The 12,739-nt window shown below is 39.2% G+C and overlaps 1 long non-coding RNA gene across 2 annotated transcripts; it reads left to right on the top strand.

The window, feature by feature from the left end:
• Window positions 1-6,585: 6,585 nt before the first annotated feature.
• On the top strand, window positions 6,586-9,865 carry LOC143469979 (uncharacterized). Of its 2 annotated transcripts, none has more exons than XR_013119246.1 (3): window positions 6,586-7,246; window positions 8,352-8,455; window positions 8,578-9,865. It is a non-coding gene; the product is annotated as an uncharacterized LOC143469979 (long non-coding RNA). The 2 variants fall into 2 exon arrangements; XR_013119245.1 differs by having other exon boundaries at window positions 8,575-9,865.
• Window positions 9,866-12,739: the final 2,874 nt, after the last annotated feature.

Here is a 12,739-nt window from a genome sequence, read left to right as displayed (position 1 = left end):
AGCTATAGCCTCATCAGCCGAGTTTCCGGCGCCCATTTCAAATAAAAAACGAGAGTGGAAACACGTGCAGCGCGTCTTTCGCTGATTTCCGCGTTTGAGCCGCCCTGTTTATGTTACGGGCTTGTAAAAACGTATGTTTTAAGCACGAACACACAGCGTGATTGTGTGAACGTATTCATATTTGTGAATCTTATATAACGAATACACGCACAAACCGTTTATTTCAGTCATAAGATATCTGCATATTAAACAAATAAACCAAGGCCGCCATTTTAGGCTGGGTTACTTATGCCATTATAATGCCCATGGCAAGCACCAGTGATGTATTCGTTATTCAAATGTGCCTTGAGTCTGGTTAACATTCGAGTTTTTGTTGATAAAACGTTATGATGACTTCGTCCGTTTTTGCGCATCAGTTAAGATTAATCGTTTATGTCTATGTACCTGTATTACGTCACGATAGTTGGTGCCTGTGCGGCTTAATGTATGTAACGGTAACCGTAAGTACGGTAAGCAAACAGCAGGCTGCTTCCAACCCCCAAAAGATGGAACTAAATATAAGAACTACAAATCGCATTTGGTGCAAAGCTACAATATAAGTTAAGTTTTCAAATTCATATTTGTTGTTCAGTTTTAGTATGTTTTTTGCTAAATTTATCGATATGAGGAAAAGCCTCTTTCTATGGCGGTTTAACTCTAGTAAGTCTTTGCTCTTTTACCATTCTCACTCCAAAGTCACTGTGTTTTGTTCGGCTTAAACGATGTTTTGTCAATCTTTTGGATTTAGTGCCCTGAAAGCTTCTCAAATTTTCATATGCTTTTTGACTATTAAAACCTGCTTGCTCGTGGAAAAAATGACGTATTAGCTTAACTGTAGGCTCACAGAGGCGTTGATTGTTCCCATAAAAAATTACCATTTTCTAATGGTGCTAGATGTCATTGTGTTGACTCCTGCGCCAAAAGATCACGGTCACCATGCCGGGAATAGGGTTGCCATTTCTGTCACCAAACTCTGACTCTGCCCGTCTAACTCCGCTTCTGATTAGACTCCCGCTAGCTGAAACAACTTCAGCAAATTTCTACCAAACCTTTTCGGAAGGTTTGGAGTTGGATCGTAAAGTGGTCCACTAAATTTGCTACCAATCGAATTAAACAATCGCTGACTGAACCTACCCACTAGGTTTAGGTGCAACTTTGTGCTGCCGATAACTAAACTCCGCATTGATCAGTTTGCGATCTATCTATGAGGAAGCGCTATGCATTGAGAGAGCTCGTAGACGTCCCACCCACTTTCACAGCTTTAAAGGAAACAAAGGAGCCGGAGAAGATAAGAAAGAGAGAGAGAGATTGAAAGAAAAAAGGGCGCACCGGACACGGAGCCTTCCTTTCAGCCCATAGCTACTCAATGCAACGTATGTTACGTAATGTCCGCCTACGGCTGTGAAAGTCTGTGGCGCCACGTTGCGTGACCCAAATCACGAAGATTTTCGCCGGAAAACTTTGCTAACTAAGAAAAACCGACCCCATCAAGGGTTACCCGCCACATAGCATTGACCGATGATCGTGTCACAGCAAATATGACCCCCGGAGCAACGCTGATTGCGCAAAATGCCTCAGTCGGTTTGAAACATGAAAGCGAAAATGTGACAAAGTATTTCTTCCCCTTGTCCCAAGCAGCAGCAAGCATCTGTTGCGAGAGCGACGAGTTTGGAAAAATCTTAGTTTGCTGCATAAACAAGACGTTTGGGATTTTGATACGAATTAGGCCAACCGAATGCGCATTGATGTTCGTATGTCCTAACCATACGTTCGGCTCACATCCGACTTAGGCAAAAGTGCCTTGTAACCATAAGTTATCTATCGTATGTCACAGAGCGGCTGTATCGGACGACTTTCTTCGATATCGCTGTCTTGCCTGGCAACTATGACAATAATTAACGCCTTATTTGAAGATTACAGAAATTTGATGAAGCCAGTCAGCGATGTATTTTCACTAATCTGACACGAAATTCGGTTGCAAATTCATGAGACGCTGCAGTAACGGAAAGTTAAAACGCGTTTAACACACTACGCCAAGGTAACCTTTCATCGTAAACCGGCGCACATTTTTAGCTTAGTCAAACGTATGTAAGGCCCAGTTCTCAGACCAACCCATTGTTTAACCTGCAGTTTTAAACCAGGCTAAGCTGGCAGTAACGTACCTTTCAACCCTACAAGCTAAGACTGCTGTACAGCGCACATAAACGTATGGTATATAGAGTCCGCTCTGTGACGTGATCCCTTCTTCGAAGCCCGTTAGTTGAGTCAGATCGTGACGGAAACGACGCATCCGATGCATGACTAGATGCTTTAACATTTGCTATCGTGACACCTCCCCCTTGCTTATATTGTGCCTAGCCGGCGTCCGTATAACAGACTTAAGCAACCTTCGAAGTTTTTGCAATTCGTTGCTTTGTTGGACAACATCTACCTGTAGGGTTGAAGTTTGCAGAAACTGAGATTCATCTGTCGCGTTTCATTGCGCACGCGCAGTCGCATGCTCGAGGCTACGTCACATTTCCCGCGTAATGACCACACGGATGTCTGCAAAAACATCACGAGTGTCCATATATGTCCAAAGCGCGGAACACTCTGCCAAATTTTGTGCGAAAACATCTCGTGACGTCACGCATTATGACGTCATACACAGTATACTTCCCTATATTACGAAACCATGCATAATACGCGGGCGTGGACGTGTCGGTTAAAAAGGGTTGTATGCAATGGCAATGCATATTGCTGGTAACTGCTAAAACTGGACATCGCTTCCTATACGTTTACTTGGTTTGGGGTAGCTATGCTTCACCTAAGCCTGTCTTCGTCGCTCCCACGCAATAAAGATACCGGTTGTGTACTTCAGATTACTGATATAGCCTTGAAGCTATTAGGGGCGGTAAGTCTAAATTAAATGCCTGGTGTTTTAGTTTAAAAGTTTGGACGCATAAAGGAAGCTGCGACGTCTATTGTCTATTTAGTCATTTAAGTCGAGGCCAGCTTGCGGAAAAAGTCGCCTGGAATGCTCAGAATATCCTAAACATCATCGACCTTTTGCGGAAGAATCATCCATTGACGTCAAATCAGCTCAAAATTCTAAAACAATCAACCAATTGAGGTTGGTGTGCTGCATACAACTGAAAAAAACAAGTTTTGTTGTCTCGTTCCAACGATTAGAAAGATAGCTCTGCATGTGTGTGTTGTATGTTGCATGTTGTAATCATGTTTGTTTCAACTGGAAAATTTGCTATTGATCTCGCCGCAAGTTGATTGGCTGATATAAAAACACGTGACTAAACGACTTTTGGCCTGCGCGGTTTTACCCAATCATAATTTTGGCAAAATTTCCAACTATTCCGGTCTCGGAGACAACATATCACGAACAGGCTGAGTATAGCTCTCGCAATCTGTTACAAACAACTAAATGCAATTTTAATATTCGCTAGAAGACTCAAAAATCTTGAAAACGTACGTGCCTCTGGATAGGGGGGCTACTTTCCAGCGAAGCCACTCTTTCTGTAACAATTGCATCAGTTTAAACCAGGGTTCGGCAATTTGTGGTACAGGCGAAAAGTAAAATCTTTTTGGTCTGAGTTCACACTAATTCTGGGATATTTTTATAGTTTAATTGATCTAAGAAATCAGCCTATAAAGTGGACGATATGTATTCCACGCGGTGTTGCCCGATCTCTGTACACTGAGTTAGATTAAATTTAACACAATCCCACCAAGTCGTAGGACTGCTTTTGCACACGTTGCAACTTCATTGAACCACATGTTGAACTGTTTTCGCATTTTGGCAATGCATTGAACTCGTATGGGGTCACGTTGGTGGCACGGTGACCCTATTACGTACATAAAAGTTCTTGCGGAATGAAGTTTGTTTTAAACGATAGGAGGCAAACCGTAGAAGCGTCTTAACGAAATAATCGTACTCTTGCATAGTGATTAATTGTGATATGTAATGTAATTTATTGATTATATTACAGATGTGGGTGATAAGTGCTGCTTATGGAAGTCAGGGTTTTTCTGGTTCGGGCAAAAGTTAGTAAAACTCTTCTGGCCGAATTCGGACCTGAACAAATCACTCTTTTTTACGATATTACGATTTTTAACGATAACGATAATTTCGTTTCAGCTCAATAAAATTGACTAATTCTTCAATAAAGAAGCCAGCAATGACCAATTGTTAACTTTTAACCGTGTTTATTGCGTTTCGTCTATACTCCACATCTTCAATTCAGTCGGTTATCGACTTTTTCGCCCCCTAAATCGAGCTTTAAAAATAAATTTCGGGTCCGCTCCTTAACCCCGAGCCCATATTTGTGTCGTTAATGCAAAGAAAAAGTGCAAGATGTGTGCTAGTCTATGTAAAAAGGTTTTTTTGTGCGCTAGGGTTAAAAAGGGATAGCGGCCCCTCTATGGCCCCGAGCGTTCCATAGGGGGCATCCTATGGCACGCTCGGAGCGAACCTAGTCCCGGATCCCCTCCTTTGGGATAAACCTCCAAGAAAAAAGTCTAAATGTTTGATAGCGAATGCTTGCGCCGGCCCTTGCGGAGTCAATAATAAAAAATATTCGGGTCCCGGCGTATCTCGCGTTCCTTGCTTTGGTTTTCTTCTCGAACGGGCAACACCAGAGCCGGATTAGGTCATTTCGTATCAAAATAATGTGAGTGTAAACCGAGCATTCATAACCGATTCCGGAGTTATGATTTGCTGACAACACTTTGTTTAGGCAACAATCCACTATGTGTGACCTCACAATGCATTGTTTATATTAGCGCTACGTCGTGCCGCTGAAACGTATTACGGACGCACTGGTTTGCTTTGTAAAAGCCGCACGATATATGGGCTTTGGAAACGGAAATATTACGTCACCAAACGTACACAAACACAGATAAAACCCAGTATGAGAAAATCTGACGTCACAATACCAATGTTTCAAATGACCGAGTCTACTAGAAATAAAGTCAGCTGCGCAATTATTTCCTTTTCATCACAGTTTTGATTAACTTTTGAAATTCTTACGTACCAAGATTGCATTCCAAAGAGTTATAAAAAATAGCATACTGGTTGGCGTATTATAGGTTTCGGTTTAGGACTTAGGTTAACGTCTAAATTTATTCCTTTAAGAAAATGTATTTGCTAATTAGTGACAATCAAACTGGTTAACTGTGTCATTGAAAACTTGTGTGCGTTGAAAAAGACTTTCTTCGTAAACTAATATTATGACTTTTCCAAAAGATTTATAATCAGGATGAATTCAATCGCTTCCCAAATAAACATTTTTGCTCTCTAGCTCCCACGTGCGTATTAATTATCCTAACAAATGTTACAACCAACTCCAAGCAAAATAACACTGATGGGCTTACGAAGTCGAAGTAGGTTATTACAGAGCGTACTTGTGACCATCTAACCAGGCTAAATATTTTAACAGCACAGCATTTAGGACTCGCTCAGAACCAAAAGGAGTTGACTTACAGTGAATTATAAGTCGATTTAGAAATTAAATTATTTTCTCAATTTCAGCAGAACTATTAACATATTCTGTCTAAGCAAGTGTTTCCCAATTTTTTGTTTAATCAGAAACCCAGTAACCTAAAAGCCAGTACACCACAAATTTTTCTTCCCAAATCGCTATTATTTGTCAAAGAAAATAATCTGGAATATCGCATGAGGAAAATTAGCATTCAAAATGTTTAAAATCTTCCGAGAAGTTGATTTTAAAAGCTCCTTAGAACCAGCATAATTATGAATGACTAAAATTCTTTTTAGTCTATTTGCTAAATTTCTGCTAGACTCACCTATAGTACCCCGTGATGTAGGCGCATTACTTGAACTCTGTTTACTTGAATTAACCATTTCTTTGATTTGTACCATTATGTCGGTTACAGTGTTTAGGTTGTCCAATTAAATAGCAATCTGGTGACCCCCAAACAGCTCTTCCTAACATACAAGAGGTCACGACGCAGCTTGTAAAGACTCATCTTAGCATAGACCAGTTGTACCCAGTCTGGGGTCCGTGGAAGTGGCGCATGGGGTAGCTGAGTTAAACTTCTCATAAATAGCTGTTAGTTAAATAGCTCTTAAAAAGCTAGACATAGACAACACCGTATTATCGGATTATTTCCACATTTATGCATAAGCTATTTTGTTATGCACATAATATAATCAACCAGATAATAAACTGAACTAAAGTTTTATTCGAGCAATTTATTCTGCTTCAAATACGTGCTCACTTTCGTTATGCTTCGGCATGTTGCTGGATATAGCACCAAAGCGTTGTATCGAAGGATTATACAAGGTCGCTTCCTGTCGCGATATTGCTGATTTTGCTGAATGAACTGTCATTCCCTGCGCTTCCTTGAATTTTAACCTCTTAGATATTTTCTCGGTGCGTGATTTCCATTTTGCAAACGTGCTCATTATAAGAGTTTTGACGCCAGCTCCGATGCCATTGTTCTAAATCCAAGCCACAGTGTTCGAAACTTCACTTCCTCGTATGGTTATTTATTCTGGTGTTGGAGCACCCTGCGCTATGATTTCTTTATTCTTCTGTGACTGGATGTTTTTGATGCTTTGGCTACTTTGTTACTTAATTCTCATTGAACACGATGAATTTAAATACATAAAATCTTACCGTACGTCTTTGTATTGTTGGGTGGTGTACATTTTAACACTTTTTCTTTCTAAAACTTGGTCATTTGAATTCATGAAAGTCTTTTAACATGATCCAAATGCTATTCTTTTTAGTTGAAAGTTTTAGTGCATTAATTTCGACTTAACTGAGCTTTATCTCACAACTATCAATGTAACACTTGCAAAATAAGTTTATACTAAAGTGTTTCTTTATCACCAGCAAAGTGACGAATCTGCAAGCTAAACCTTTGCTAAATTTCTACACCTGCTTCGAGGTTAACCTTGGTTATTAAATACGACGCATTTGTACGGTAGGATTCCAAATTGCGCCCTTAGCGTCCAATCAACCTTCACGACAAAACCGCGAATTGTTTGCTGTTGCCTAGTGGATGGTAGGAAGACAGAAAAACGCGGGGAATATTGACGAGTGGAAGGGTTCTATTACATCACAAACACGGCATCGTTTCCTTTGCTCGCAGCCGTCGCTCATCACAAATCAAATCGCATTTCGATGAATTTGCCTTTGGTTCATCTGAAGTGGATTGATTTGTGTATGAGCCAAATCTTAGTGAGGTGAGCAATGCTTTGTTGTGTATTGAGACAGCATAAGACTGCTCTACTTCTTTACATATGGTCTTAGCTTTGGATTAATCATAGTTGCAGCTATATGATGCATGATATAATAATAAGTGTTTGTTAGATATATGCCTACAGCACCCATAACGGAGAGGGTTTTTGCGTAAAAGGAAGTGACGTGGGCCTAACTACAATTACGAGTATAATTCACTTTCCTTCGTTTGCCATCCCTCGTTAAGAAATTTTTCATAACTACGTCATGATCATAGGTGAAAAGTACCGCGGTATTGTTGAACCGAACTACTGTATCGCGGTACTTAATTTTTACGTGATAAATTAACACATACCGGTACTGTTGGTACTTTTGAAAAAAGTACCCAATTATTTTTTTCAAGAAATTTTAATCGTTCCCGGTACTCCGTACTTTCCATGTGATAATTTCAAAATTTTAACAAGTATGCTTTCAAAAATACATGTTAATTAATCCTTAATACTACTTTTACCATTAGTTGATCTTTTTTAGTCTAGGAATGTCAAGTAAATTTGCAAGCGATTAACGTCACATATGTTTTGACCTGGAGTAACCTTAACCGGGAACAGAATTGCGGCAAACAGAGCATTTGCAGCAGCATCTTTCACACAAAAAGTATCGTATCGATTACCGAAATACTTTTTTAAAATAATACCGGAACTATTGGTACATTTTTTACCAAGTACCGGTACCGTTATCGACGGTACTCTCAAAGTACCGACTCCCCAACTCTGGTCATGATGCGGAAGATTTCCATAAGTATTAAAGTTATAGCTAATGCTTTCAGGCAGGATTGCTAATTCTTTTGGGAATTGTGCGTTTTCTAGTTAACTCAGCAACTACGAGCAACTGAGCAACTAAAGCTGCGAGTTTAATATAGTTTTTTTGTTTCTAGTCGGAGTGTTGTTTACGGAAATTAATTTGGTCTTCGTTTACGTGCGGCCTGCCGCCCAATTTTCTGTTTTTGCTTCCTATATTTTAGCGTTTTATACAGTAGTAGTAGTACAGTAGTTTACTTTGCAAGGTATTTTTTGTTCAATTTACAGTTGACATTCTTCAATCTCTTTGTAGCTTTACCACCAGCCTCCGTGGTGACGTTCCCTGAGCCGGACAGGACTGAAATCATTAAATGTCTGTTGTTAAAGATATTTGATGTCTGATCCAGGGCTGCAGAGGTGTGTACATGCCCTTTGATTAACATAGAAAAGCTAATGTTGAAAGGTTGAATACTAATCTACTCCTGCTACTAAGTTATACAAAGAAAATGTTTTTTTAAGTTCTGCTTATCACGTAGAAGATGTTTTCTCCTCTTCTCGAGTCAAAGTTCACCATGAAAATGAAAACAACCGGACACAAGCAATGACCACTTCATGAAGAACATTATAACTCACCAAAAGCAAATGCTGCTTTGTTTGTGAGAAAATTGTCTTTGGTAAAATGCTGAGCGCTTCTTAGTTTCACTTTAATCGGAAAATACAACAATTGTTTTTAGCATTGGAACAGATTGTAAACTGCATTAGATATGGTTTCATATTAGGTTTCATATTGTATCAATCTGTTACATTATGGTTTTTGAGGATACTTTATAAATTAAGTTCAAAAGTGAATACTGTATTATATCATATTGCATCTGTTTGGTTTAGATTTTTACGGTATCTGCTTAAAACCGTTGTTTTTTGTATTTTCATGTTTTTTTCGAACGTTAAGGTGTGGCACAGAATTTTTAAAATATTTTGAACCATAACTTTACTATTTCTTCTCTGGCGATACCAATTCGTTTATTATAATTAGTCGTATCACAATAAGAAATTTTTACTTTAAACTATCATTGCACAATTTCAATTTTGCAAAGGTTGTACACTTGTGCTTATAATACAGCATTTACATTCCATGCAGACACTTGATCAACTTGTCAACAATGGGATAAAAGGCGATTTAACGTTATGTGGTAATAGTGATGTGCTGTTTGGTGGAAATTTCTGCTCGGACAACAAAATTCCATTTATGCAAATTGGTACTTCACAAGCAACAGTTTTACATCCTTGTTACGTTGTGTTGTTCTGATTTTGATCTGTGATAGTTATGGTGTTGTCACTTGTGTATTTAATGGCAATGATATCATAAGTTTTGATAAAAGGTGAGGTGAGATGAACGTAGCTTGTGCGAACTACAGTTTTCTGCTTCTTTAAAGTTTGAAAACTGACCTAACATTTTCTGTCTTGCCAAATCTCCCGCTGACTTTATGGTGTCGATTACAGTTAAATGCAATTTTTTAAGAAACATAAAAATAAACAAATTTTATGATAATGGGTTCTTGTTATTATTTAATACCTTTGCTTGTCTTATTCGTTCTCTATATAACCGTTCACTGTCTCACACACCCGTCTTTTTTCGTTAAACGACGTCCAACTTATCATTGTCGAGGTTGAACCTTGGTGTTTGTTATCGTTATACCGTACCTGTGGCACGATGTTATATCTGTGGATGACACATTCTTCTCATTATCTGTTGTTATTTACTGTACTTGGAGCATTTACTACTTCATACTCTGAGGAAGGATCAATGGAAGGTCCCAAACATGTTAGTATTTAATAAAATATGAAGCACCATGCACTTCTTGTCGTTGTTGCAACAGTTTGGTATAAGAACGCAATGTCAACTCTCTCCAAGTTTCATAAACTTTGCCAAACAACATGTTTCTGCGTTTATTTTATACTTCTTAATTTGTGTTATTCTTAATTTGTGTTATCCTGCTTCATGGCCACCATGCGAATGGCGAAATATAATCCATCAATGGTAGGTTGTAGCTCTCTATTTTAAAAAAAAAACACCGCCTTAACACCTTGGTTGTACTTTTGCAAGTTTTCATGAACAGTTTACAGCATTCATATGTGTTGGTGAGTTTTATATCCATCCCCCTTTCGAAAGTTACTTTAGACTACTATTTTTGTTTTAAAAATTTATCTTTCAACGGTTTTAATTGGTTCAAACATTTCTCAGAATGCGATATTGCACAGCTGCAGTAAGCGCAGGAAAATGCAGCAAACACGTAAAAAGGCGAAAATGTAGCCTAATTATAAAATAAAAAGTAAAAACAAAAAACTGTATGTCTGCATTTACACTGCTTTTGAATAAACTTGACAACTGAAAGTCGATGCAGCTTGATGATGAGTTTGTCAAATGCTAAACATTCCAATGCTGAGTCCGAGAGATAACAGCGAGATGTTACCGCGTGGTGTCGCTCGTGTGATTTGGGTACCGTGCCAACGAGGACTTGCACCATTTAGTAATATTTAACTTTGTGGAAATATGTTTCAGAGCAGTGCAGCTTAGTGTAATGGAAACGGAACAGGTCTATGATTCTACAGATCCCAGGTTCAAAACCCACCCTGCTCGCAAACAGGCGATTGAGCCAGAGCAAGATAAAATCGTGTTCATCAGGCTGATTTCTTGTGGTATTCCTGCATTAAGATATGGCGTATAGTTTAATCTACTAACACAGGGGTGGGCAAACTACGGCCCGAGGGCCGCATGCGGCCCGCCGGCACTTGCAGAAACTCCTACTCATCACTTATTGTTTTAATTAAACAGGTTACATGACAAAAAATTATTCCCTTTACGAGTGTGTTTTTCTCTTCACTTTCAGTGCGTAAACACACACACGTCAGTCGCGCATGTATTGCAACATGCTTTCAGCAACTGGCCGTACACTTCTCACGCATTGTTTGATTCAATTGTTTGATCATAAAATACAAATACGGCATAGCGGCTACCGTAGGCCTTTGTGATGAAGATTGCGTAGCTTTAAACGTAACTGAGTGTGAAATGCAAAAATTGTGTTTAATATGAATATGCGTTTATTTACACACCGGGTAAATTTTCCTACTTTGTAATGAGAGTGTGCGGCCCTCCGGCTGCAACATTTTGTCTAATGCGGCCCTCAGTACAAAAAGTTTGCCCACCCCTGTTTTATCTCATTTATAAATCAGCGCCATTTGTGCAGCTCCGCTTCATCGTCTAGCGGACATTTTCTTTAGCAAATACCATCTGTATAAGCACTGTCATTCTGATGCTTAAATAATTTGTCAGATTGGTTTTCATTTAATGTTAGCAAGAGCGTTTTAATACTTCGGAAACTCGGCAACCATTTCGTTGTTCCGTTCAAACCAGTTACAAAGGATTCAGTTGAATCATAAAATTCACAACAATATAGTACATTATTGTGTCGTGCTGTGGCATTGTTAAGCAATAGGACAGCTTGTCGCAAGTTTTCCAGCAAGAAATTGGCACCTTTTTGCTTCGAGTCAACCTTGGAGCAAGTTTCGTGCGTTTATTTCATCAGCTGAGGAACTTGCGCGAGATTTCTCGAATCTTTACTGCGCGTGTCCGTTCCATAATTTCATTCTTTTACCTCGGGTAGTTGAGATGGTTGGTTGGTTGGTGTAGGTTAGGAGAAATGGATTTACAATAAAGCGGAGTTCAGTTTCGTGCCTTAACTAAAAAAGTTAAGTGTAATCCAGTTTGAAGTCCAACAGCTTGTCCATGGTGAATTGAAACTGCATTGCTTGCCTTATATTAAAAAGATTCATATTTGAAAAGGCTCATATTTTGTTGTCTGACTTGTTTTATAACGATAGAGATTTGGTCAGGACTGCAAGTTGTATTTTGTTTGATGCTGAAACACAGCTCGCGCTTGTTGTTGAGTTTGGTATTTGTTTGACCTTTGTTGCACACTTCGATGTTCTTGTTGTTAATCTTTGTTCCTGCTTGAAATTTGAAATTCTAAGCAAAATAAATTCCTGTGTATAGCTCTTTTGGATAAAATTTGCCTGCTAGCATGCAGGTAGAGGTTTCGATACCCAGCTAGTGCAGTAAATTTATTTATGGCGCCAAATGTTTAGGCGTCCACTAGATGGCCACCATACGAAACATATCCCGTCCAGCCGCCCTTAATCTAAAATGTGCCTACTCGCTAGCTGATTTGCTGGGGTTAACAAGGCCTTTCGTAAACTAGACAACGATCCTGCGGATCCACCGATCACCGTTTCTACTGATGACGCTACGACCTTAATTGCATACGTCGGCAAAAATTAGCACTCCTGTAGGCTACATGTTTCTGAACCTATCTTGGCTGCCAGCACTGCCTTTTCCCTCAACCTAGTATGTGTCCGTATACGGGCCAGATAAGAAAGGACAAGTTGTTGACTGCCTAGCCCTAAAGTCTCAAACTAACTGGACCAGAGAAAACCTAAAAGCGCTACATCGATCGCAACACCACTGTGCAATGTACATTAACATCTGTTAACAGTGTAGTAGGTGGAGGAGCATCGAGAAACAGACCAATGTCTGAGCACGACAAGAAGAAATCTGCAAAAGGTGTGACATTGTTTTGCAAAATAATTTTTAAATAACTACTGTGATGAAACGGAACAGTGGCAATTATTAATAATTAATGAGCA

This window comes from Clavelina lepadiformis, chromosome 9 (genome assembly GCF_947623445.1).
Source record: "Clavelina lepadiformis chromosome 9, kaClaLepa1.1, whole genome shotgun sequence".
In the NCBI taxonomy this organism is placed as follows: Eukaryota; Metazoa; Chordata; class Ascidiacea; order Aplousobranchia; family Clavelinidae; genus Clavelina; species Clavelina lepadiformis.
This window is presented reverse-complemented; position numbering and strand designations above follow the sequence as displayed.